The following is a 23,833-nucleotide window of genomic DNA, read 5'->3' on the forward strand; positions in this document are numbered from 1 at the left end:
TTTGATTTAAAGCTTTCGTGACTGCAGTAATTCATATTCTTAGTTCTTTCGGTAAAGTCACGTTGAAGGGAAACAACAAAATAATAAAATATATATAAAACAATAAAAATTCTCACGACGTTTCGACCATAACACAAACGGTCGTCTTCAGGTGTGTTGGTTTGCATAAATTTATTTTTAAACGGTGCAATTATTGTTTTATTGTTTTATATATATTTTATTATTTTGTTGTTTCCCTTCAACGTGACTTTACCGAAAGAACTAAGAATATGAAGGGAGGTGTTTTATGATTTAGCTTTGTGCCAAATTCACTGCCATTAAAACAGTGCTACATTGAAATGCAGTGAAGTGTTTGAGGATTTACTTTAGTACAATATTCACTGCCATTAAATGTACATAAGATACAATTATAAATATTACAGCTTCCGTCCTAGGACGGGCAAACAAGCTAGTTATTATTATTGTTATTTAAATTAGTTAACGATTCAACACCCCAATGTATATTATGAGCATGTAATAGGTATAAATCAGTCACTGGATCGATATCTGAATCGATCAATGACGGCTCATACATAGCCTGCCCCAGACGTCCCCGTAGAGACACGCGGCGAGAGCGGAATCCAGATTCGGTTTTTGGTTTTCGGTTTTCCGTTGCAGAGGTCGCGATGTTTAAAGGTGTGGGTTGGGGGAAGTGGGGGAGGGGGTCAGGCGGGTGGGGGGGCAGTCAGGAGGGGGGGCGGGTCGGGGGGGGCAGAAGGGGGGGCGGGTGGGGGGGGCAGGCGGGTGGGGGGGGGCAGACGGGTGGGGGGGCAGGCAGGTGGGGGGAGGGTGGCAGGCGAGTGGGGGGAGGGGGGCAGGTGGGTGGGGGAGGGGGGCAGATGAGTGGGGAGAGGGGGGGCAGGTGGGTGGGGGGAGGGGGGGCAGGCGGGTGGGGGGAGGGGGGCAGGTGGGTGGGGGAGGGGGGGCAGGCGGGTGGGGGGAGGGGGGGAGACGCGTGGGGGTTCACTTCACGTGCTGTTAGTCGATGAGGTAACCTGTTCGTATAGTCCAATATTTTCGCGAATGTATTCCCATGTAGCAATCATCATCAGCATCAAAATCAGACATCGATGTATCGTCTTTATTTGGTGTGGTTTATATATATATTTTTAAAAACAAGTTCATCCCAAAAATGATTTTATTCTTTCCCGCAACGTAATCCCCTGCCTGCCTCGCCACGTTATTGACAACGAATCCCTTCGGAAATCTTGTAGGGGCATCGCATTGGTTCAAGTAGTAAGATATTGCGGAATGTACAATGCTATCCTATATATATTCTATTTTACCAGGTAAGGCCCACTGAGCTATATAGCACTTTTTCAGAAGCGACCTGGCCACAATTGAAAGCACAACGAAGTGGCTTACTACCTTGAAATGCATAGCAGCCAATATTATCTAAACGCGCGATGTTAATTAGAATTGCGGGGGAAAAACCGGAGGGTCCGGAGAAAAAATTACGTGACCACAGGGGGAAGGAGACACGCAAACTAAAAATATACAGCAGCAGGTGTCAGGGTCGGGAACGAACCCACGACCTCCTGTATATCAGGCGAGGTAGTTAACATCTCCTATCCACCGTGATGATGATGAGAGACGCAAACTCCAAATATACAGCAGGCGTCAAGGTCGGGATGGAACCCACGACCTCCTGTATAGCAGGCGAGGTAGTTAACATCTCCAATCCACCGTGATGATGATGAGAGACGCAAACTCCAAATATACAGCAGGCGTCAGGGTTGGGATGGAACTCACGACCTCCTGCATACCAGGCGAGGTAGTTAACATCTCCTATCCACCGTGATGATGATGAGAGACGCAAACTCCAAATATACAGCAGGCGTCAAGGTCGGGATGGAACCCACGACCTTCTGTATAGCAGGCGAGGTAGTTAACATCTCCTATCCACCGTGATGATGATGATGATGATGAGAGACGCAAACTCCAAATATACAGCAGGCGTCAGGGTCGGGATGGAACCCACGACCTCCTGTATACCACGCGAGGTAGTTAACATCTCCTATCCATCGCGGCGCCCCTACTTGCACAGTCCATGTATTACCATCTTCACACCCCCCTTCCCTCTCTCCCCTTCCTCCAATAAAGGCATTTCCATCGATCTCTGTTGGAGAGGGACCATTTGTAAAGATTTTTACGCTCCGTTTTCTGTTGTTTCTGCTGATAAATTATCGTCTCGAATACAAACAGATCACGCTATCGGCACGCATCAGCGGCAGTAGTAGCAGCAGTAGCAGCAGTAGCAGCGGTAGTATCAGTAGTAGCAGCAATAGTAGCAGTAGGAAATAGCAGCAGTGGTCGTAGCAGTAGTAACAGCAGTAGTATCAGTAATAGCAGCAGTCCTAGCAGTAGCAGCAGCAGCAATAGCAGAAGGATAAGTCGTAGTAATAACAACAGTAATATCAAGAGGAGCAGAAACAGCAGCAGCAGACAACAACAACAACAGCCATTCACCACTAAGTAGCGGTGACGTCACCGCGGCGCTTGTGCCAGGCTAGGTGCACTTTGATGCCGCGCGAAGTGTCGAAGGTTCGCTGGCGGCAGGAGGTTACGGGACAGACCCACGTGCTATAGGGGTGAGATGACAGCCGTGTCAACTCGCTGAGGAACACTCGGACACACGCAGGCAGACGCAAGCGGTAGCTTATGGCGGTGTGGGTGGTGGTGTGGGTGGTGGTGTGGGTGGTGGTGTGGGTGGCGGTGTGGGTGGTGGTGTGGGTGGTGGTGTGGGTGGTGGTGTGGGTGGTGGTGTGGGTGGTGGTGTGGGTGGTGGTGTGGGTGGTGGTGTGGGTGGTGGTGTGGGTGGTGGTGTGGGTGGTGGTGTGGGTGGTGGTGTGGGTGGTGGTGTGGGTGGTGGTGTGGGTGGTGGTGTGGGTGGTGGTCTCAGCAAGCGAGTGGGGAAGCCTGCGTACACGTTAAACAACGAAAATCTGCATCTGCCCCCCCCCCCACTATCATCCTCGCCACCCCCCCCCGAAAAAAATCTTAAATACACAGAGCCCCGACTCGATTATAAATAGGGCCTTCATCATCGGGCTGGTGATGTTGCTGTGTTGATACGTCTCTGAAAAGGGAGGGGGGCTAGGGGGGTTAAGGGGGTTTAGGGGGGGGAGTGTGAAGTTTCCAAATGGCAATATGAGCATCGTCATATATTAATCAATTGATCTCCCCCCCCCCCTCCATCGTCTTCACACGAACCAAGGGGGTCTGTAGAAGGGAGTCCCGGATGAGGAGTCCAATTGTTGGGGGGTCATAGAATTCGACAAGCCAGAGGCTGGTCGACAACATCCCAAGGAGGAGTGGGGTCAGGGGGGGGGGGGGTGAGGGGGTCTCTGTGAGTCTGTGTGTGTCTATGCGAGGCTATGGATCTCTGTGTGATCCCATGGGTCTCTATTATATTCTATGGGTCTGTATTAGATTATATGGGTCTCTGTGATTCCATGGGTCTCTATTAGATTGTATACGGTTCTCTGTGTGATCTTACGGGTGCCTATTTCAGGCTTGTTCTTAAGAAAAAAAAAAGCACAAATAAGCTCCGACTTTAATAATAACAACAATGCAATACATTAAATGCATTTCCTACGGTAAATGTCAATAAAATGCCAACTTTCGGGGACTCAGACTGGTCAGGCCGGGGGGGGGGGGGTGGCGGCAGGGGGGCAATCGCCCACCCATCGCTGAACCCCCCCCCACCCCTCATCCCTCTTGGATTCGCCCAAACCATAACCCACCGCTCGCCACCCTTAACCAATGGCTTGTCTATTCACCCGCACCCCACCGTCATCCGTACCCCTTAATGCCATGTGTGTGGTTGGCTTTTATGCTTGGAGTGGCCTCAGTGAATTGTGGAAGGAGAAAGAGTAAATGGGGGTCCAGGGGGGGGGGGGCTTCATGGGAATCTGGAATACTTGTGCACGCATTGACGTGTATGTGTATGTCTGTGTGTGTGTATCTGTGTGTGTGTGTATCTGTGTGTGTGTATCTGTGTGTGTGTATCTGTGTGTGTGTATCTGTGTGTGTGTATCTGTGTGTGTGTATCTGTGTGTGTGTATCTGTGTGTGTGTATCTGTGTGTATGTGTATGTCTGTGTGTGTGTATCTGTGTGTGTGTATCTGTGTGTGTGTATCTGTGTGCGTGTATCTGTATGTGTGTATCTGTATGTGTATGTCTGTGTGTGTGTATCTGTGTGTGTGTGTATCTGTGTGTGTGTATCTGTGTGTGTGTATCTGTGTGTGTGTATCTGTGTGTGTGTGTATCTGTGTGTGTGTATCTGTGTGTGTGTATCTGTGTGTGTGTGTATCTGTGACCCCCTTGTGTGCGGTGCCGGCCTTCGTAGATGCTCGCTAACCGCACTTGCCCCAACAGTCTGTTCAGGCTATACGAGGGATCTTTGTCTTTTGTGCGTGTGCACGTGCGTTTGTCTGTGTGTCATCAGCACGGGGTGAAGACAAAGGCGGCCGGGAGTGGTGTTGGCCACGTGGCTATCGATCAATAATTTTTTTTCCCGCAGTGCTCGCTAACGCCACTTTTCCCAACAGTCTGTGATGCTGTGCTGGGAACTTTGTCTTTGTAACAATATTTCTGTGTGTGTGTGTAAGCCAATATTCTTTATGTGTTTGTGTCAGTGTGCGTGTGGGGAGCGGTAGTGTAGCGGCTAGAATGCTGCGCTACGAACTCGGCGGCTCCGAGTTCGATCCCGGCTCGTGGCCAAGACCAGTGACGATTACCTGAACCGGTCCTGGGCATCCTCTAGGTCGACTCAGCCTCAAATGAGTACCTGGTGAGGTGTGTAAACATCGCCACTTGGGAGACAAAGGCGACCGGGCGTGGTGCTGGCCACCCACCCCCTCGTGTGCCGTGCCGGCCTTCATAGGTGCTACTCGCTAACAGCACTTACCCCAACAGTCTGTTAATGCTATAGGGGGGATCTTTGTCTTTGTGCGCGTCAGTGCGTGTGAGAATGCGGGCTGGAGGAGATTCCGAATCTCCATAATAAAGCGCCGCCCCCCCCACTCCCCCTCGCCCCCCCCCACCCCCTCGCCCCCCCCCACCCCCCTCGCATCCCTCCACACTCTGAGTTCACCGGGGTCACGGGTCCCCCCCTTCCACTCTCTGCCACCCCCTCCCTCCTCCCATCTCACGCTCCCCGGCCATGCACGACACAATGTCAACTCTACGTTGGTATTCATAGAGGTTGCAGATCCATAGACTTACATAAACATCCGTAGATGTATACAGGGGCCTATAGACTTACATATAGACACGTAGACTTGCATAGAGAACCATAGTCTTACATGTAAAACCAAATACCAACATAGGAGATCCACACACTTACATAGACATCCGTAGACTTGCTAAAGTTAGTGACGTATCAGATGTGTCGAGCCATTCTAGAACATTATCATGAGAATTTCCATCACGATTGTCAATAGGGGAGGGCAATCCGATTGGCTGTCAAGCACCCATGGCAATACGAAACCTGTCTCTCGCTGATCTTCAGAATCAGAATCAGTATTTATACTGCACGAGGAATCCGATGAGCTATAAAGTTATATATATATTTAAATATCACAGATGTCCAGTAGGGGCACGGGGTCAGAACGTTACAACAGCAAACAGTGCAAATACGGCAGGAGTGCAAAGACTGGGAAAGGAAAACCTATCCATTAAAAAAATATATACAAATAAAGCTAAACTATTTTTTGTTAATCTTGCCAGGTAAAGTCCCCGGAGATAGTTATTTCTTTTTCAGAAGTTGCTTCTTTTTCAGAAGCAACCTGGCCACAAATGATAGCTCAACAAAGTGGCTCATCATGTGGAACATTTTCTTTCACCTCGCCACTCCCCCACCCCCTATGGAGTCAATGGAATAGCCCACATCTCTGACGCACGCGCACACACACACACACCTGTTAGCGCACCCCAGCAATCCCATAGGAGCCGCTTGTTTAATTTGGGCGGTTTTATTTGTAAAGCGGGAGTTGGGGGGTGAGAGCTACGGTGAGTTAAATGGCCATACATCCTATAGAAAGGCGACTATGAGATTTGTAATCCCGATGGGATTTTGAGATTCGCAGAATCCACCCCCCCCCCCACCCGCCCAGACTCACACACGACTCGCCCCCCTAACTCTCTCACGTTCCCCCTCTTACTCACACGTCCACCCTGACTCTCCCGTCCACCCTTTCTCCCCCACGTCTTCCCGACTCGGCTATGATAGACGACGTTTCGGGCAAATGCCCTTCTTCATTAATTCATATATGAGTGAGTGGCGCGTTGTGTGACGCGACCTTAGCGGAGGAGGACGGGATGAGAGCTGGGGGGGGGGGGTGATTGGAGGGGCGGGGGTGTGAGGGTGAACGGGGAGTGGAAGTGAGGTTGAGGAGGGTGGTGGGGGGGTGAGAGGGAGGGTGTTTGGGGTGAACTGTGAGAGTGGTGGAGGTGGGGGGGGGGGGGTTTAGGACAAAAAGTTGGGGGTCCCCGTCTAGACCGCAGGGCAGTAAACTGGGGAGAAGAAGATGGGGGCAGGGTAACGGGTGGAGGGGGGTGGGGGGGTGGGGGCGAAGGGGGTGGCGGTGAAGGGGGGCCGTGGTGGATATAGAAGAGGAGAATTAATTAGCGAGGCGAGGGGAAGATGGGGGTGACGTCCTGAATCCTGGGATCGTGAATCAATGAACGCGTGGGGGTCGTGTGTACGCAAGTGTGAGTGTGTATGTGAGGGAGAGAGAGAGAGTGTGGTGGCCGGGCCTTCTAAGGTCCTCGCTCACAGCACTTGCCCCAACAGCCTGTTAAGGTTATGGGGGAATCTTTGACTTTGGTGGCCGAGCGTGGTGCTGGCCACCCACCCCATTGTATGCCAATGTCGGCCTTCATAGGTGCTCCTCGCTCACAGCACTTGCCCAAACACTCTGGTGAAGGCTACATGGGGGATCTTTGTGTAGTGTTCGGAGATTTCACTTTTTAATTTCACAATCAAATAATTATGTTTCTTCTTGGAATTGCTCCCGACCCCTTCTCCCCAGGGACCTCCCATCCCACCACCTAACCACCTTTAAACGTGCAGGCAAACACAATTAATATGCAGATATATACAGTCCAGTAAATAAATGCTTGCAGATGCTAAATGTAAGCTCTGGTCTGGAACTCTTCACCGTGTTCTCCCTCCTCCTCTCTCTCTCTTTCTCACTCGATCTGTCAATCAATAAATAAAACATCGCTCCGCCGGTTCACTTTGTTCACAATTCGCACGCCTGGCGCTCTCCGCAGTGAATCTCACGCTGCTAGGGCAACACAGGTGCAGCAGCACAGTCACGCTGCAAACACGAGGCCGGCGATGTGCATCGACTCGAAACACGTTGCTCGATTTCACTCGAACGCGTTACACTCCTCTCGTCTCTCGCAGACACTGAGCGCTTCGTCCCATCCATGCACGTGGTGTCCAACCGGCACACCTGCAGGCCACAACATCACGCCACTCACCCACTCACCCTCTCACTCAATCACCCAATCATCCACCCACTCAACCAGCACACTGCAGGCCACAACAACATGCCACCCACCCACTCACCCTCTCACCCAATCACCCAATCATCCACCCACCCACTCAACCAGCACACCTGCAGGCCACAACACCACGCCACCCACCCACTCACCCTCTCACCCTCTCACTCAATCACCCAATCATCCACCCACCCACTCAACCAGCACACTGCAGGCACATCAACACACTCACCCACTCCCTTAACGCCTCTCACCCTCTCACTCAATCACCCAATCATCCACTCACTCACCCAACCAGTACACTGCACATACCAATAACAACAACAAACTCACCGAGCCACCCACTCACTCACCACACTTCAGGACACAAAACGTATCTTTCTCATTCTTCCCTGGTACTCCTCCACTCTGGAATCCCCTTCCCATCATCAAACCTGTCAACCAATACGGTTTACCCCTTTTCTTGTACAGGGAAAATGAGTTTTAAAAAATGTTATTTGTCTGTGTGTTACTCCCTTTTGATGGGACTTTGTAGGATGCACGTTGAGATTTATAAGGGCACGGGGTGACCGATAAGGTAGGCACTGATAAGGGGTTGACAGGTATGCATCATCACCATCATCATATCATCTCCCTTTCCCTTCCCAAGCTCTTTACGATAAGTGACCTCAATTAAAACAACTCGCAAACGTGCGCATTGACTCGCATCGACTGCAACGTTCTTGGTGCTGTTTGTTGCTGGCTCTTTTGGCACTCGATACGCGTCGGTCTATACGGGGGACGTTACCCGTGTCGGCTGTCCATCATCATCATCATCACCACCCCATCATCATCATCACATCATTATCATCATCACCACATCATTATCATCATCACCACATCATTATCATCATCACCACCCCATCATCATCATCACCACCCCATCATCATCATCATCATCATTACCACCCCATCATTATCATCATCACCACATCATTATCATCATCACCACATCATTATCATCATCACCACCCCATCATCATCACCACCCCATCATCATCACCACCCCATCATCATCACATCATTATCATCATCACCACATCATTATCATCATCACCACCCCATCATCACCACCCCATCATCATCATCACCACCCCATCATCATCATCATCACCACCCCATCATCATCATCATCACATCATTATCATCATCACCACCCCATCATCATCACCACCCCATCATCATCACCACCCCATCATCATCACCACCCCATCATCATCATCATCAACACCCCATCATCACCACCCCATCATCACCACCACATCATCACCAACACATCATCATCATCACCACCCCATCATCACCACCACATAATCACCAACACATCATGATCATCATCATCACCACCCCATCATCACCACCACATCATCATCATCACATCATTATCATCATCACCACCCCATCATCACCACCACATCATCGTCATCATCACATCATTATCATCATCACCACCCCATCATCACCACCACATCATCACCAACACATCATTATCATCATCACCACCCCATCATCACCACCACATCATCACCAACACATCATGATGATCATGATGATCATCATCATCACCACCCCATCATCATCACCACCCCATCATCATCATCATCACCACATCATTGTCATCATCATCACCACCCCATCATCATCACCACCACCCCATCATCATCATCACCACCCCATCATCACCACCACATCATCACCAACACATCATGATCATCATCATCATCATCACCACCCCAATCATCATCACCACCCCATCATCATCACCACCCCATCATCATCACCACGACATCATCACCACGACATCATCATTATCATGACCACATCATCATCATCACCACCACATCATCAACATCACCACCCCATCAACATCATCACGACAGTTTAACACGTAGGCTTTCGCGACCAATATTATTCATAATAAAGGTTTTTTGGTTAGATCGCGTTATTTATAAATGTGTTGTAACCCTCCACCACCCGACACGGCCAATCAGCAAAAAAAGGTGTCACGTTGACAAAAGACAATTAGTTCACTACTTTAGCCCACCGGTATGTTGAAGAGTGAATCCACAACATTTACACCACGCCATAAACATCACCACCCCATCATCACCATCACCCCATCATCATCATCACCACCCCATCATTATCATCACCACATCATCATCACCACATCATCACCACCCCATCATTATCATCACCACATCATCATCACCACATCATCATCACCACTCCTCCTATCACGTCTCCCTCCCGCGCGTCTTTGTCTCCAATGCCGAGAATTAACATCGGGCTATTAAACAACACCGCGTCATTAACAGGAACACCATTGCTCATCAGCAGACGTTTCAATTGGGACACGCTCTTTCTTCATAGGCGACGTTTCGGGCAATGACCCTTCTTCATAGCACAACGCTTCTTCATAGGTGTGCTATGATAGAGGGCCATTGCCGGAAACGTTACATATGCCTACTTATACCTCTTAACGGCACAGTGTTATTGACGAATGTGTTGAGTTTCTAAGATTGCACTATTAAAGGGGTGTGGGTTGGGGGGTGGGAAGGGCGAGTCCACTTGGGGATGGGCGAGTCCACTGCGCTGTGGATGATAGGGGTACATTACGGTGGCGGTGTTGGTGGAGGAGGGGGGGGCGTCATCTCAATCACAGCTGCACCATTCGGAGGAGTGGGGGGGGGGCTAAACGGGCTGTCCCACTCGAGGGGGTGGGGGTGATGGGAAGGCGGGGGGGGGAGATGATGGAATGAGAGCGGGAGGAGTGGGTGCCCAGACATTAAGAGAGAGAGCGAGAGAGAGCGAGATGAGGAACGATCGGAAGAGGGAGATCTAGCTGCCGTTTATTAATTCAGTGCAGTCTGCAGCATCATTGATGAGTGTTGTTGTTTGACCATACTTCAACCACGCCGCTCAGGATCCATGAACGGGTGGATCGTACAGCTCGCTACTGATATTGGCCCCGGCGGCGAATCGAACTCAGGTGACAGGGTTGGTAGCGCAGTGCCCTCATCAAAACGCCACCGCCCCTCCCTCCCTTCCCACGTGACCCCTCCCCCCATTCCACACCGACGGGGATGACGTCTGTTGATGCTTAATCGACTGCTGGAGGGATGATGGGCTGAGCCAACCGGCCCCGACCGCGATTTGAACTTCGCAAACCTTGCGATCGGAAGCCGCTCGCTCTCGGACTGCCACCGCGATCTGATGTCACACTCAGATTGCAATACATGTGGGGAAACTTTTACGTGAATAATTTTCGTAACTTGTTTCCCTCTCCTTCTCGTTCCCATCATCATCATCATCACGGTCATCATCAACATCATCAACATCACCATCATCACCATGATCACCGTCATCATCACCACCACCACCACAATCAACATCACCATTATAATCACCACCACCACCACAATCAACATCACCATTATCATCACCATCACCACCATAAAAGACCATCATCACCATCATCAACATCATCAAAACCATCGTCACAATCATCATCATCACGGCAACGTAGCGTCCGGTCCTCGCTGCGGCGTTCCTTGCAGCACACACACACACTCTCCCGTGATGACATCAACGTGATAACGACATCACGGGAGGTATTACGATACAACGGAGGGATATCTCCCCCACCCCGCCGCACTCCCCATCCTCCCCACATCCGCCAACACAATCCTCAGCTCACTGATGTGTCCATTCATTGATTTGCTCAATTCTCATTCGCTTGATAATTCTTTACACGTGTATGCGCGTGTGCCTGTGTGCGTGCGTGTGTGCGCGCGTGTGTGCGTGTGCGCATCTGGGCAGCGGTGAAGGGCGCTGCGTTGCGAACCCGTTGACCCGAGTTCGATTCCCGCTCACGGCCAACACCAGCAAACGATTATCTGTACTCGGTCCCGGGCCACCCCTAGGTCGACTCAGCCTCAAATAAGCACTATACCTGGTGTGGTGTGTAAAACATAGCAACGGGGAGACAAAGGGTGCCGAGCGTGGTGCTGCCCCCCCCCCCCCCACCATCACGTGTGCTCCTCGCTAGCAACACTTGCCCCAAGAGTCTGTGTTCACGGCCACACGGGGGGAGGTGATCTTTGTCTTTCTTGCGTGACACGATGCGCCAATTGCTGACACGGCAGAGCCTCTGCAGAGGTTGGTGTGGGTGGGTGTGGAGGTCATCAATGGCGCAGATTGATGTGACTGTTGCTGTACGGTGGAGATCATCTCAGACGCGCATCGCATTGAGCGTGGCGCGTGCCGGAGTCACCACGCGCTTACTACACCCGTGCTGCTTGCACGGGGGGCAGAGCAAGTGGTGTGTCGATGTGTGTGTAGACGTGTGTGTAGACGTGTGTGTGTGTAGACGTGTGTGTGTAGACGTGTGTGTGTAGACGTGTGTGTGTGTAGACGTGTGTGTGTGTAGACGTGTGTGTGTGTGTGTGTAGACGTGTGTGTGTGTGTGTGTAGACGTGTGTGTGTGTAGATGTGTGTGTGTGTAGATGTGTGTGTGTGTCGATGTATGTGTAGACGTGTGTGTGTGTAGACGTGTGTGTGTAGACGTGTGTGTGTGTAGACGTGTGTGTGTGTAGACGTGTGTGTGTGTAGATGTGTGTGTGTGTAGATGTATGTGTGTGTAGATGTGTGTGTTTGTAGATGTGTGTGTGTAGATGTGTGTGTGTGTAGATGTGTGTGTGTGTGTAGATGTGTGTGTGTGTAGATGTGTGTGTGTGTAGATGTGTGTGTGTGTAGATGTGTGTGTGTGTGTGTATATGTGTGTGTGTGTAGATGTGTGTGTGTGTGTAGATGTGTGTGTGTGTGTAGATGTGTGTGTGTGTAGATGTGTGTGTGTGTAGATGTGTGTGTGTGTAGATGTGTGTGTGTGTAGATGTGTGTGTGTGTAGATGTGTGTGTGTGTAGATGTGTGTGTGTGTGTGTGTATATGTGTGTGTGTGTAGATGTGTGTGTGTGTGTAGATGTGTGTGTGTGTGTAGATGTGTGTGTGTGTAGATGTGTGTGTGTGTAGATGTGTGTGTGTGTAGATGTGTGTGTGTGTAGATGTGTGTGTGTGTAGATGTGTGTGTGTGTAGATGTGTGTGTGTGTAGATGTGTGTGTGTGTAGATGTGTGTGTGTGTGTAGATGTGTGTGTGTGTAGATGTGTGTGTGTGTGTGTAGATGTGTGTGTGTGTAGATGTGTGTGTATGTAGATGTGTGTGTGTGTAGATGTGTGTGTGTGTGTAGATGTGTGTGTGTGTAGATGTGTGTGTGTAGATGTGTGTGTGTGTAGATGTGTGTGTGTAGATGTGTGTGTGTGTGTAGATGTGTGTGTGTGTGTAGATGTGTGTGTGTGTAGATGTGTGTGTGTGTAGATGTGTGTGTGTGTGCAAAAACAACCCCCTACCTCCTCGCGGTGCCGGACGGGCAACTCTGTCGTGGACAGTGCTGTGGGGGGAGTTCCAATTTTGATTGGCTCCTCCCCTCATGGCATATGTGTCCACCACAGGGGCTAAACGGGGGCTCTGGACGGGTGCGAGGGGCTGGTAACCCCTCCACCTTCAATTAATTACCACAAAACCACGAATTAAAGTGAAATATGTAACAACTAAGCTTGTGCCGGAGGCCCCGGGGGGCCAGGCGTCTATGACGTCTCCTGGCCAAACCCCAATTGGCGGAGCCAGGAGATTGAATACCTACCCTCGGGGCTACTCCAGAAACAACGAAAAGCCACTACGGGTGGCCACGTGGAATGTTCGAACGCTCACTGCAGAGGAGAGGCTGCCACTCCTCTGTCGGGAGCTGGACCGGTACCGCCTGGATCTATGCGGCATTCAGGAGGTCCGGTGGACCGGCTCTGGCTCCTGCCACCATGAGGGGTGGACAGTCCTCTACTCGGGGCAGCAGACTGCCAAACAACAGGGTGTGGGTCTTCTTTTGAATAAAAGAATGAAGGGGGCGTGGGAGCGTGGCGGTGAGGTGTGGGAAGCTGTAAGCCCCAGGCTACTTTGGGCTCGCCTTCCCATCAACCGGAGGCGAGGAATGGTGGTCGTGGTTACTTATGCCCCCACCGAAGATGAACATCCGTGGAGGGATGCAGGCAAAGCCGATGAGTCAGATGCCTTCTATGACCTCCTGTCACAGGTGCTGGCTAAAGTGGCCCCTCGGGATAGAGTCATCATGTTGGGTGACTTCAATGCCCGAGTTGGTTGGTCATGATACTGGCACCTGGTCTGGAGTGATTGGAGGGCATGGGCCAGATCAGCTCAATAACAACGGTAGGAGGCTGCTAGATTTTTGTGCAGCCCATGGGCTTGTAATTACCAACACGCTGTTCCGGCATCGGCGCATCCACACAACATCATGGATGCATGCCGGGTCCAAGCAAGAACATCTGCTGGACTACATAGTGACGGACCAGCGAATGCGAGCCCATGTCCTTGACACCAGGACCTACCGTGGAGCTGATCTGCCCTCTGACCATCGACTAGTCATCTGTAAGATGCGCCTGCCATTCTTCCACTCCGGTGGTGGGTGTACACCCAGGACCCCATTCCAACCTAAAGTGGCCTGGTCTCAGTTATCTGATGAAAGTTGCAAGCGAGAATTTCATCATCGCTTGCGGCTGGGATTGGCATCGTCCCCGACTCCTCCTGATGTCGAGGGTAAATGGGCGAGGTTTAGGACTGTGACTCATGCAGCTGCAATGGCTGCTTTGGGTACGCGGTCCAGACCTCCCCAGACACCCTGGATGACAGAGGAGTTGTTCAGGATGGTTGAGAAAAAGCGACAGGCCCACTGTCATCGGCTACAGAATCCCACGTCAGAGAATGAGGAGGCTTACCGCAGCCTTCGCTCGGAGGTTCGGAGAGCCGTGAGGCGCTGCAAGGATGGGTGGTGGTCGCGGGTTGCTGAGGAGATGGAGTCTGCCTCAGTGGCCCGTGATCACAAATCGCTATTTAACTCCATCAAAAAAGTAACCTGCAGCGCCACACCTATTACCATCATTAGGGGAAAAAACGGTGATCCAATTTCCGACCCCCAGGAACAGGTTCGCAGATTTGCTGAGCATTTCTGTGAGGTCCTGGGGGAGGGAAAATCTCCAGCCAGGAAAACATCGTGGCACAAAGTGAGGATGACCCTGCTGAGGCTGCGGTGCCTCAAATATTGGATGAAGTCACCCCCTGTGAGTGGCTGGCTGAGGTGCCATCTGCTGAGGAAGTATTGAAGGCGATCCGGAGTCTGAGACCAGGAAAGGCAGCGGGCAGAGATGATCTCCCAAGCGAAATGCTGAGGGAGGGTGGCGTTTGTGCACAGACTGCCCTATATGACATCATAACAACAGTCTGGACCACTGGACGGGTTCCGCAGGATTGGAAGGATGCCCTGGTGGTCCCCCTTTTTAAGAAGGGGGACCGCACAGACTGTAACAACTACAGGGGCATCTCACTCCTCAGTGTGCCGGGAAAGGTCCTGGCAAGGATTATTCAGCATCGCCTTGCCAGGCACGCTGAGGAGAGGCTTGCGGAGCCCCAATGCGGTTTCAGGAAAGGGCGGTCCTACACAGATGCCATATTTTCTGTCCGTCTGCTACAGCAGAGGTGTAGGGAATTCCAACAAGACCTACATCTCTGCTGTATTGACCTGGTCAAGGCCTATGATACCATCAGTAGGCCTGGGCTCTGGGTCGTTCTTCGTGCTTTTGGAGTACCTGACCCTCTGCTCACGATCATTAAGGACCTTCATGATGGTGAGCGGGCCCGGGTAAAACTACGTGGCCGGGAGTCAGAGCCATTCCCTGTACACCTTGGGGTGCGACAGGGATGTCCTCTGGCTCCCACATTATTTAACATCTATTTTGACCACGTAGTTCGTGAAGCCTTCAATAGCTGTACCGGGGGAATCTCCATATGGTACAGATATAATGGGAGGCTAATCGATGCCCGGGTGCGGTCAAGGGATGGCTCCCTATTGCTCAACCACGTTATGTATGCTGATGACTTGGTAATAGCTGCTCAGTCAGAGGAGGAGTTGGAGACGCTGCTGCTGAGACTGGAGCGTGCCACTAAGAGGTGGGGCCTTACCATCAGCCCCACCAAAACTAAGCACCTGCCTGGGTATTTTGTACCATCGGACACTCCACCCCCGCAACTCCCAATCGGTGATGGGGCAGTTGTGGAGAGAGTGGAGAGTTTCCCATACCTGGGCAGTGTGCTTATGACTGGCTCCAGTTTAACAGCAGAGGTCTCACTCCGAATCAGTCGAGCGGCAATATCTTTTCATCGGTTGCGTAACGCTGTGTGGAAGCTACCTGGTCTGTCGCTCCGCACTAAGCTTCAGGTCTTCTCGGCCACGGTCATTCCCTCCCTTCTCTACGCTTGCGAAACGTGGACCCCCCTAATGGAACATCTTCGCCGGTTAGAAACATTTAGGCTGACCTGCCTACGATCCATCCTGGGTTTAACCAGACTGGATTGTGTGAGGAGCTCACAAATCCTTGAAAGATCTGGGCAGGGTCCCATCGGTGAGCTCCTCCGGCAGGCAAGGCTGCGATGGCTGGGTCATGTAGCCCGCATGCCCAGCCACCGCATGCCGAAACAGCTTTTGTTTGGCCGGATTGAGGGGGCTAAGCGGGCGCGGCACGGGCTAGAGAAGAGATGGAGTGATGTGGTACAGGAGGACGTGGAGCTGAGTGGACTTGCCGATGACTGGTACCAGCGGTGTCAAGATCGGCCTCTGTGGAGGAGGCTCGTGAAGGATGCTACTGGGCAGTTGGAGGCAGTCGCCCTCCAACAACAACGGAGGGCGGAGGAGCGACGCTCACAACAGCGAGCGGAGCGTCGGGTGGCTAAAGCACAGCAGGTTGGCACAGTAGGGGCACAGGTGGTGCATCAGCCAGTCATCTCAGTCAGTCGACCCGTGGCACCTGGGTCTGCCCCGTGACCTCCTGCCAGCGGGCGTTCGACACTTCACGTGGCCTCAGGGTGCACATGGCCTGGCACAAGCGTCGTGGTGACGTCACCGCCACTTAGTGGCGAATGGCGGTTGTTGTTGTTGTTGTTGTGTGTGTAGATGTGTGTGTGTGTAGATGTGTGTGTAGATGTGTGTGTGTGTAGATGTGTGTGTGTGTAGATATGTGTGTGTGTAGATGTGTGTGTGTGTAGATGTGTGTGTGTGTGTAGATGTGTGTTTGTGTAGATGTGTGCTTATGACTGGCTCCAGTTTAACAGCAGAGGTCTCACTCCGAATCAGTCGAGCGGCAATATCTTTTCATCGGTTGCGTAACGCTGTGTGGAAGCTACCTGGTCTGTCGCTCCGCACTAAGCTTCAGGTCTTCTCGGCCACGGTCATTCCCTCCCTTCTCTACGCTTGCGAAATGTGGACCCCCCTAATGGAACATCTTCGCCGGTTAGAAACATTTAGGCTGACCTGCCTACGATCCATCCTGGGTTTAACCAGACTGGATTGTGTGAGGAGCTCACAAATCCTTGAAAGATCTGGGCAGGGTCCCATCGGTGAGCTCCTCCGGCAGGCAAGGCTGCGATGGCTGGGTCATGTAGCCCGCATGCCCAGCCACCGCATGCCGAAACAGCTTTTGTTTGGCCGGATTGAGGGGGCTAAGCGGGCGCGGCACGGGCTAGAGAAGAGATGGAGTGATGTGGTACAGGAGGACGTGGAGCTGAGTGGACTTGCCGATGACTGGTACCAGCGGTGTCAAGATCGGCCTCTGTGGAGGAGGCTCGTGAAGGATGCTACTGGGCAGTTGGAGGCAGTCGCCCTCCAACAACAACGGAGGGCGGAGGAGCGACGCTCACAACAGCGAGCGGAGCGTCGGGTGGCTAAAGCACAGCAGGTTGGCACAGTAGGGGCACAGGTGGTGCATCAGCCAGTCATCTCAGTCAGTCGACCCGTGGCACCTGGGTCTGCCCCGTGACCTCCTGCCAGCGGGCGTTCGACACTTCACGTGGCCTCAGGGTGCACATGGCCTGGCACAAGCGTCGTGGTGACGTCACCGCCACTTAGTGGCGAATGGCGGTTGTTGTTGTTGTTGTTGTGTGTGTAGATGTGTGTGTGTGTAGATGTGTGTGTAGATGTGTGTGTGTGTAGATGTGTGTGTGTGTAGATATGTGTGTGTGTAGATGTGTGTGTGTGTAGATGTGTGTGTGTGTGTAGATGTGTGTTTGTGTAGATGTGTGCTTATGACTGGCTCCAGTTTAACAGCAGAGGTCTCACTCCGAATCAGTCGAGCGGCAATATCTTTTCATCGGTTGCGTAACGCTGTGTGGAAGCTACCTGGTCTGTCGCTCCGCACTAAGCTTCAGGTCTTCTCGGCCACGGTCATTCCCTCCCTTCTCTACGCTTGCGAAATGTGGACCCCCCTAATGGAACATCTTCGCCGGTTAGAAACATTTAGGCTGACCTGCCTACGATCCATCCTGGGTTTAACCAGACTGGATTGTGTGAGGAGCTCACAAATCCTTGAAAGATCTGGGCAGGGTCCCATCGGTGAGCTCCTCCGGCAGGCAAGGCTGCGATGGCTGGGTCATGTAGCCCGCATGCCCAGCCACCGCATGCCGAAACAGCTTTTGTTTGGCCGGATTGAGGGGGCTAAGCGGGCGCGGCACGGGCTAGAGAAGAGATGGAGTGATGTGGTACAGGAGGACGTGGAGCTGAGTGGACTTGCCGATGACTGGTACCAGCGGTGTCAAGATCGGCCTCTGTGGAGGAGGCTCGTGAAGGATGCTACTGGGCAGTTGGAGGCAGTCGCCCTCCAACAACAACGGAGGGCGGAGGAGCGACGCTCACAACAGCGAGCGGAGCGCCGGGTGGCTAAAGCACAGCAGGTTGGCACAGTAGGGGGCACAGGTGGTGCATCAGCCAGTCATCTCAGTCAGTCGACCCGTGGCACCTGGGTCTGCCCCGTGACCTCCTGCCAGCGGGCGTTCGACACTTCACGTGGCCTCAGGGTGCACATAGCCTGGCACAAGCGTCGTGGTGACGTCACCGCCACTTAGTGGCGAATGGCGGTTGTTGTTGTTGTGTGTAGATGTGTGTGTGTGTAGATGTGTGTGTGTGTAGATGTGTGTGTGTGTAGATGTGTGTGTGTGTGTAGATGTGTGTGTGTGTAGATGTGTGTGTGTGTAGATGTGTGTGTGTGTAGATGTGTGTGTGTGTAGATGTGTGTGTGTGTAGATGTGTGTGTGTGTAGATGTGTGTGTGTGTGTAGATGTGTGTGTGTGTAGATGTGTGTGTGTGTAGATGTGTGTGTGTGTAGATGTGTGTGTGTAGATGTGTGTGTGTGTGTGTAGATGTGTGTGTGTGTAGATGTGTGTGTGTGTGTAGATGTGTGTGTGTGTAGATGTGTGTGTGTGTAGATGTGTGTGTGTGTAGATGTGTGTGTGTGTAGATGTGTGTGTGTGTAGATGTGTGTGTGTGTAGATGTGTGTGTGTAGATGTGTGTAGATGTGTGTGTGTGTAGATGTGTGTGTGTGTGTAGATGTGTGTGTGTGTAGATGTGTGTGTGTGTAGATGTGTGTGTGTAGATGTGTGTGTATGTAGATATGTGTGTGTATGTGTGTGTGTGTAGATGTGTGTGTAGATGTGTGTGTGTGTAGATGTGTGTGTGTGTGTGTAGATGTGTGTGTGTGTAGATGTGTGTGTGTAGATGTGTGTGTGTGTAGATGTGTGTGTGTGTGTAAATGTGTGTGTGTGTAGATGTGTGTGTGTGTAGATGTGTGTGTGTGTAGATGTGTGTGTGTGTGTAGATGTGTGTGTAGATGTGTGTGTGTGTGTAGATGTGTGTGAGTGTAGATGTGTGTGTGTGTAGATGTGTGTGTGTGTAGATGTGTGTGTGTGTAGATGTGTGTGTGTAGATGTGTGTGTGTGTGTGTGTAGATGTGTGTGTGTGTGTAGATGTGTGTGTGTGTAGATGTGTGTGTGTGTGTAGATACGTGTGTGTGTAAACTGGCCGGCTCCAGTTTAACAGCAGAGGTCTCACTCCGAATTAGTCGAGCGGTAATATCTTTTCATCGGTTGCGTAACGCTGTGTGGAAGCTACCTGGTCTGTTGCTCCGCACTAAGCTTCAGGTCTTCTCGGCCACGGTCATTCCCTCCCTTCTCTACGCTTGCGAAACGTGGACCGCCCTAATGGAACATCTTCGCCGGTTAGAAACATTTTGGCTGGCCTGCCTACGATCCATCCTGGATTTAACCAGACTGGATTGTGTGAGGAGCTCACGAATCCTTGAAAGATCTGGGCAAGGTCCCATCGGTGAGCTCCTCCGGCAGGCAAGGCTGCGATGGCTGGGTCATGTAGCCCGCATGCCCAGCCACGGCATGCCGAAACAGCTTTTGTTCGGCCGGATTGAGGGGGCTAAGCGGGCGCGGCACGGGCTAGAGAAGAGATGGAGTAATGTGGTACAGGAGGACGTGGAGCTGAGTTGACTTGCCGATGACTGGTACCAGCGGTGTCAAGATCGGCCTCTGTGGAGGAAGCTCGTGAAGGACGCTACTGGGCAGTTGGAGGCAGTCGCCCTCCAACAACAACGGAGGACGGAAAAGCGACGCTCACAACAACGAGCGGAGCGTCGGGTGCCTAAAGCACAGCAAGTTGGCACAGTTGGGGGCACAGGTGGTGCATCAGCCAGTCATCTCAGTCAGTCGACCCGTGGCACCTGGGTCTGCCCCGTGACCTCCTGCCAGCTGGCGTTCGACACTTCACGTGGCCTCAGGGTGCACATAGCCTGGCACAAGCGTCATGGTGACGTCACCGCCACTTAGTGGCGAATGGCGGTTGTTGTTGTGTGTAGACGTGTGTGTGTAGATGTACAGTGGAGCAGTTAGCGCGCTGCGCTACGCAAACCTCGGCAGCTCACGAGTGCCGATCATCTGAACCGGTCCTGGGCTTCTCGTACGATGTTAAGGCTACACGGGGGACCGTTGTCTTTGTATGATCATGCGTGTTCATGTAGTTGTTGTATGCCTTGGGGGGAGTAGCACAGTGGTTCTGGGCCTCAATCCGCAGCCGTGCCCGCCTTCATAGGTGGTCGCTAACAGCACTTGCCCCAAGGCTATACGCGGGATCTTTGTATGTATGCGTTTGTTCCTGTAAGTATGTGTACGCCTTACCTGTATCTAGAACCTGCATGCGTGTGGGTGAGGGGTTCTCAACGTCGCGTAGCAGCATCTGTTCATCCAGATGTGGAAGCTCCTCCCCCCACTACCAACCACTCCACCCTACCCCCACCCTACCCCCATCCTACCCCACACGTACCCCCAACCTTACCCCCCACCCTACCCCCAACCGTAGCCCCCATCCTACCCCCCACCCTTCCCCCCACCCGACCCCCGTGTGGACGTAGAGGGTCCCCCCCTCCTCATTGGCAGGTGAGGCCCTGGGAGCAGCTGAGCAGCGATTCGACAGAGCGAGCAGCACAGGTTACACGCCAAACAAAGATCCCCCGTGTAGCCTCAGCAGAATGTTGGGGCAAGTGCCGTTAGCGAGTACAGTGGCGGCTGTGAAGGCGGCAACAACGGGTGGGTGGTCAGTAGCCACGCCCGCCCGGCCGCCTTTGTCTCCCCAGCGGCGATGTCTAATACATACAGCACCAGATACTCATTTGACCTCTTAGGATAACAATCGTCATTGATGTTGGTGTTGGCCGTGAGCGGGAGTCGAACTCGGGCGGCCGGGTTGGTAGCGCAGCGCTACCGCCTCTACCCCCCCCTTACAGAACCCACCAAAGACATCTCTCACCCCCCACCACCACCCCCCTCTCTCGGTCCCGGTCGTTTCATTCGCAGGGCTGAGTTCAATTCCCGGCCACGGCTCACCCCGCTCGTGGTTTCTTTCCTTTGTTCTTGCTGCCCCGCACATTGTGGTTGGATTGTAGCGACCTCTAGCGGCCGCAACGTTCACCGAACTGAATACTTGCAACATATGCACTGCCGACGATGATGATGATGATGGCATTCGGGTTTACAAGACCCTCTGCCGATCTACTGCTGGATGAATGCCTCCCCCGGGCGGTTGTTTTTGACCATACTTCACCACGGTGGGTTGAGTGCGGCTGGATGAAGGTGGAGGGCAGGGTGAAATGCATAAAAATAATAAAAATGCAATGTTGCTGCTGTACGGCCTATCTGCCCCTGCTGTTGATAGTGAATCCCTTTCTCTCATTACCTCTCTGCTTCTCTATCGCTCCTTCTCCGCATCTCTCCCCACGTCTCTTTCTCTGTCTCTCTCACCCTCCCGTCTCCATCTCTCACTCTCTCCATGCCTATCTGTCCGTCTCTCTCCACGTCTCTCTCTCTCTCGCGGCCTCTGTCTCCACCTCGCCCTCTCCATGTCCCCGTGTCCAACCCTAACCCTGGCAACTTCCTCTCCGCGCCCTCCCCTCGGCCCTCCCCCCACCCACCCTACGTATGCAGGACCCCCTCATACTGGGATGGAATAATAAAAAAGACACGACTCTACCAAGGAGAGCACGCTCAGACCAACATCCGCCCCTCCCTCTCCTCCCCCCCCCCCATCTCCCTCCCTCTCCACATCTATCTCCATCTCTTCAACGCACCCTGCGCCCATCTCCCCCCCCTGCCCCCCCCTCACCCCCCCTGCCCCCTCCTCACCCCCCCTGCCCCCTCCATCTCCCTCACCCCACACTCGCCAGACGTGTGGGGTGAACGTCTCACCCCCGTCATGTTGTTGAAAGCGATCCATAATTAACGATCGCCTCTCTCGCTGCCGATTGACGCACGGTCGGAAGCTCGCATCGCCAAGGCGGAGGAGCAGAGGGAGGCCGGGGGGGGGCAGGGGGGGAGCAGGGGGGGGCAGGGGGGGGAGCAGGGGGGGGGAGCAGGGGGGGCAGGGGGGGGAGTAGGGGGGGAGAGCAGGGGGGGAGCAGGGGGGGAGCAGGGAGGGGGGAGCAGGGGGTGGGGAGCAGGGAGGGGGGGAGCAGGGAGGATGTTTCCCCTAAGCGAGCGCAAATTGTCAAATGAGCAATCGCCCGCACTGAGCGTTTGCCGCTCCTCTATCAGATTCTTAAAAGGATACATTTCCTTCATTAGGAGCCAAATCGCGGTAATTACCAATCTCCTAAGCGCTCCCCCCCCGCTCCTCCCGCACGTACCGCCCCCCACTCTGCATCTCCCCCCACTCTGCATCTCCCCCGTCCATCCCCCACGCTTCCCCCCACCCTCTCCACCGCCCCCCCAGTGGACCGTAAAGCGAGGGGATGGAGGCGGTGCGGTGCTAATGGTTCCGCTAAATTCAATAACTGCGGCAACGTGAGGGCGTGTGGATGTACGCGCGCGTGCACTGGCGCGCGCGTGTCTGCGTGTGGGTGTGTTCGCGTGGCGAGCGGTGGCGCAGCGGTTAGCGCACTGCGTGTGAGTGGAGGAGCGGTGGCGCGGTGGTTAGCGCACTGTGTGTGTGTGGTGGGGGGGGTGCGTAGTTCGCGCACTGAGCTACGAAAATCTGGCGACCCAAGTTCGATTCCCACTCACAGTCACAAACACCAGCGACGATTATCTGAACAACTTCTAGGTCGACTCAGCCCTCAAACGATGAACTGGGGAGACAAAGACGGCCGGCCGCGGTGTTGCTGGAGACCCACGGCCGGCCTTCATGTGCCCTCCTACTCGCTCACAGCACTTGCCTCAACAGTCTGTGGGAAGGCTGCAGAGGCGGTGGAGGGGGATCTTTGTCTTGGTGTGTCAGTGTGCGTGAAGCAATGTGCGTTCTAGCTACGCACGCCCCCCCTCACCCCCCCATCCCTCGCTCAATCCTCCCCTCCCTCCCCCTAAACTCCTCCCCCCGGCACCCCCCCCCCAAGCACCTCCTCTCTCCCTCCCTCTCCTCCCTCCTCATCATAATTTAGAATGTACAGAGCTCTCCCTCCTCTCTTGTCCGTCTCCCGACCCACTCACTCACTCGTCCCCCGCTACACCCACCCACCCACCCCAGCATTCTTCATTTCTATACCACACCCCCAGTGCCCCCCCCCCCTATCCCCCACCCCCTGTGCCCCCCCTCCCACACCACCCCCCCCGGGAGGCTGTAGGGTGGGGTGGGGGCCCCATTAGTATTCTGATTCTATAATCTCTTAATCAGCTGCCACGCTAGATCTGCTTATGTCAGGAGCTCTGTAATCTCACTGGGGGATTTTTTTTGATCGGAGGCAGCGGCGCCTGCCTCGGTTGCCTTGTTTGGTCGGGGTGACGATCACGGCTGTGCGTAAC

General features: G+C 53.2%; 1 protein-coding gene across 7 annotated transcripts in view; it reads left to right on the plus strand.

The window, feature by feature from the left end:
* Nucleotides 1–23,833, plus strand: part of LOC116944244 (uncharacterized) — a 161,312-nt gene that overhangs the window by 67,567 nt on the left and 69,912 nt on the right. Inside the window, exon 1 of one of the 7 annotated variants that reach the window (XM_076068234.1) lies at nucleotides 23,678–23,824. The exons of the other annotated variants lie outside the window; for them this stretch is intronic. The gene's annotated coding sequence lies outside the window, so the exon portion shown is untranslated. Of the gene's footprint in view, nucleotides 1–23,677; nucleotides 23,825–23,833 lie in introns of those variants that run through there. 7 annotated transcript variants of the gene reach the window in all.

The sequence above is a fragment of the Petromyzon marinus genome, chromosome 20 (assembly GCF_048934315.1).
Source record: "Petromyzon marinus isolate PM22_M1 ecotype Great Lakes invasive population chromosome 20, UKy_Petmar_22M1.pri1.0, whole genome shotgun sequence".
Taxonomy (NCBI): domain Eukaryota; kingdom Metazoa; phylum Chordata; class Hyperoartia; order Petromyzontiformes; family Petromyzontidae; genus Petromyzon; species Petromyzon marinus.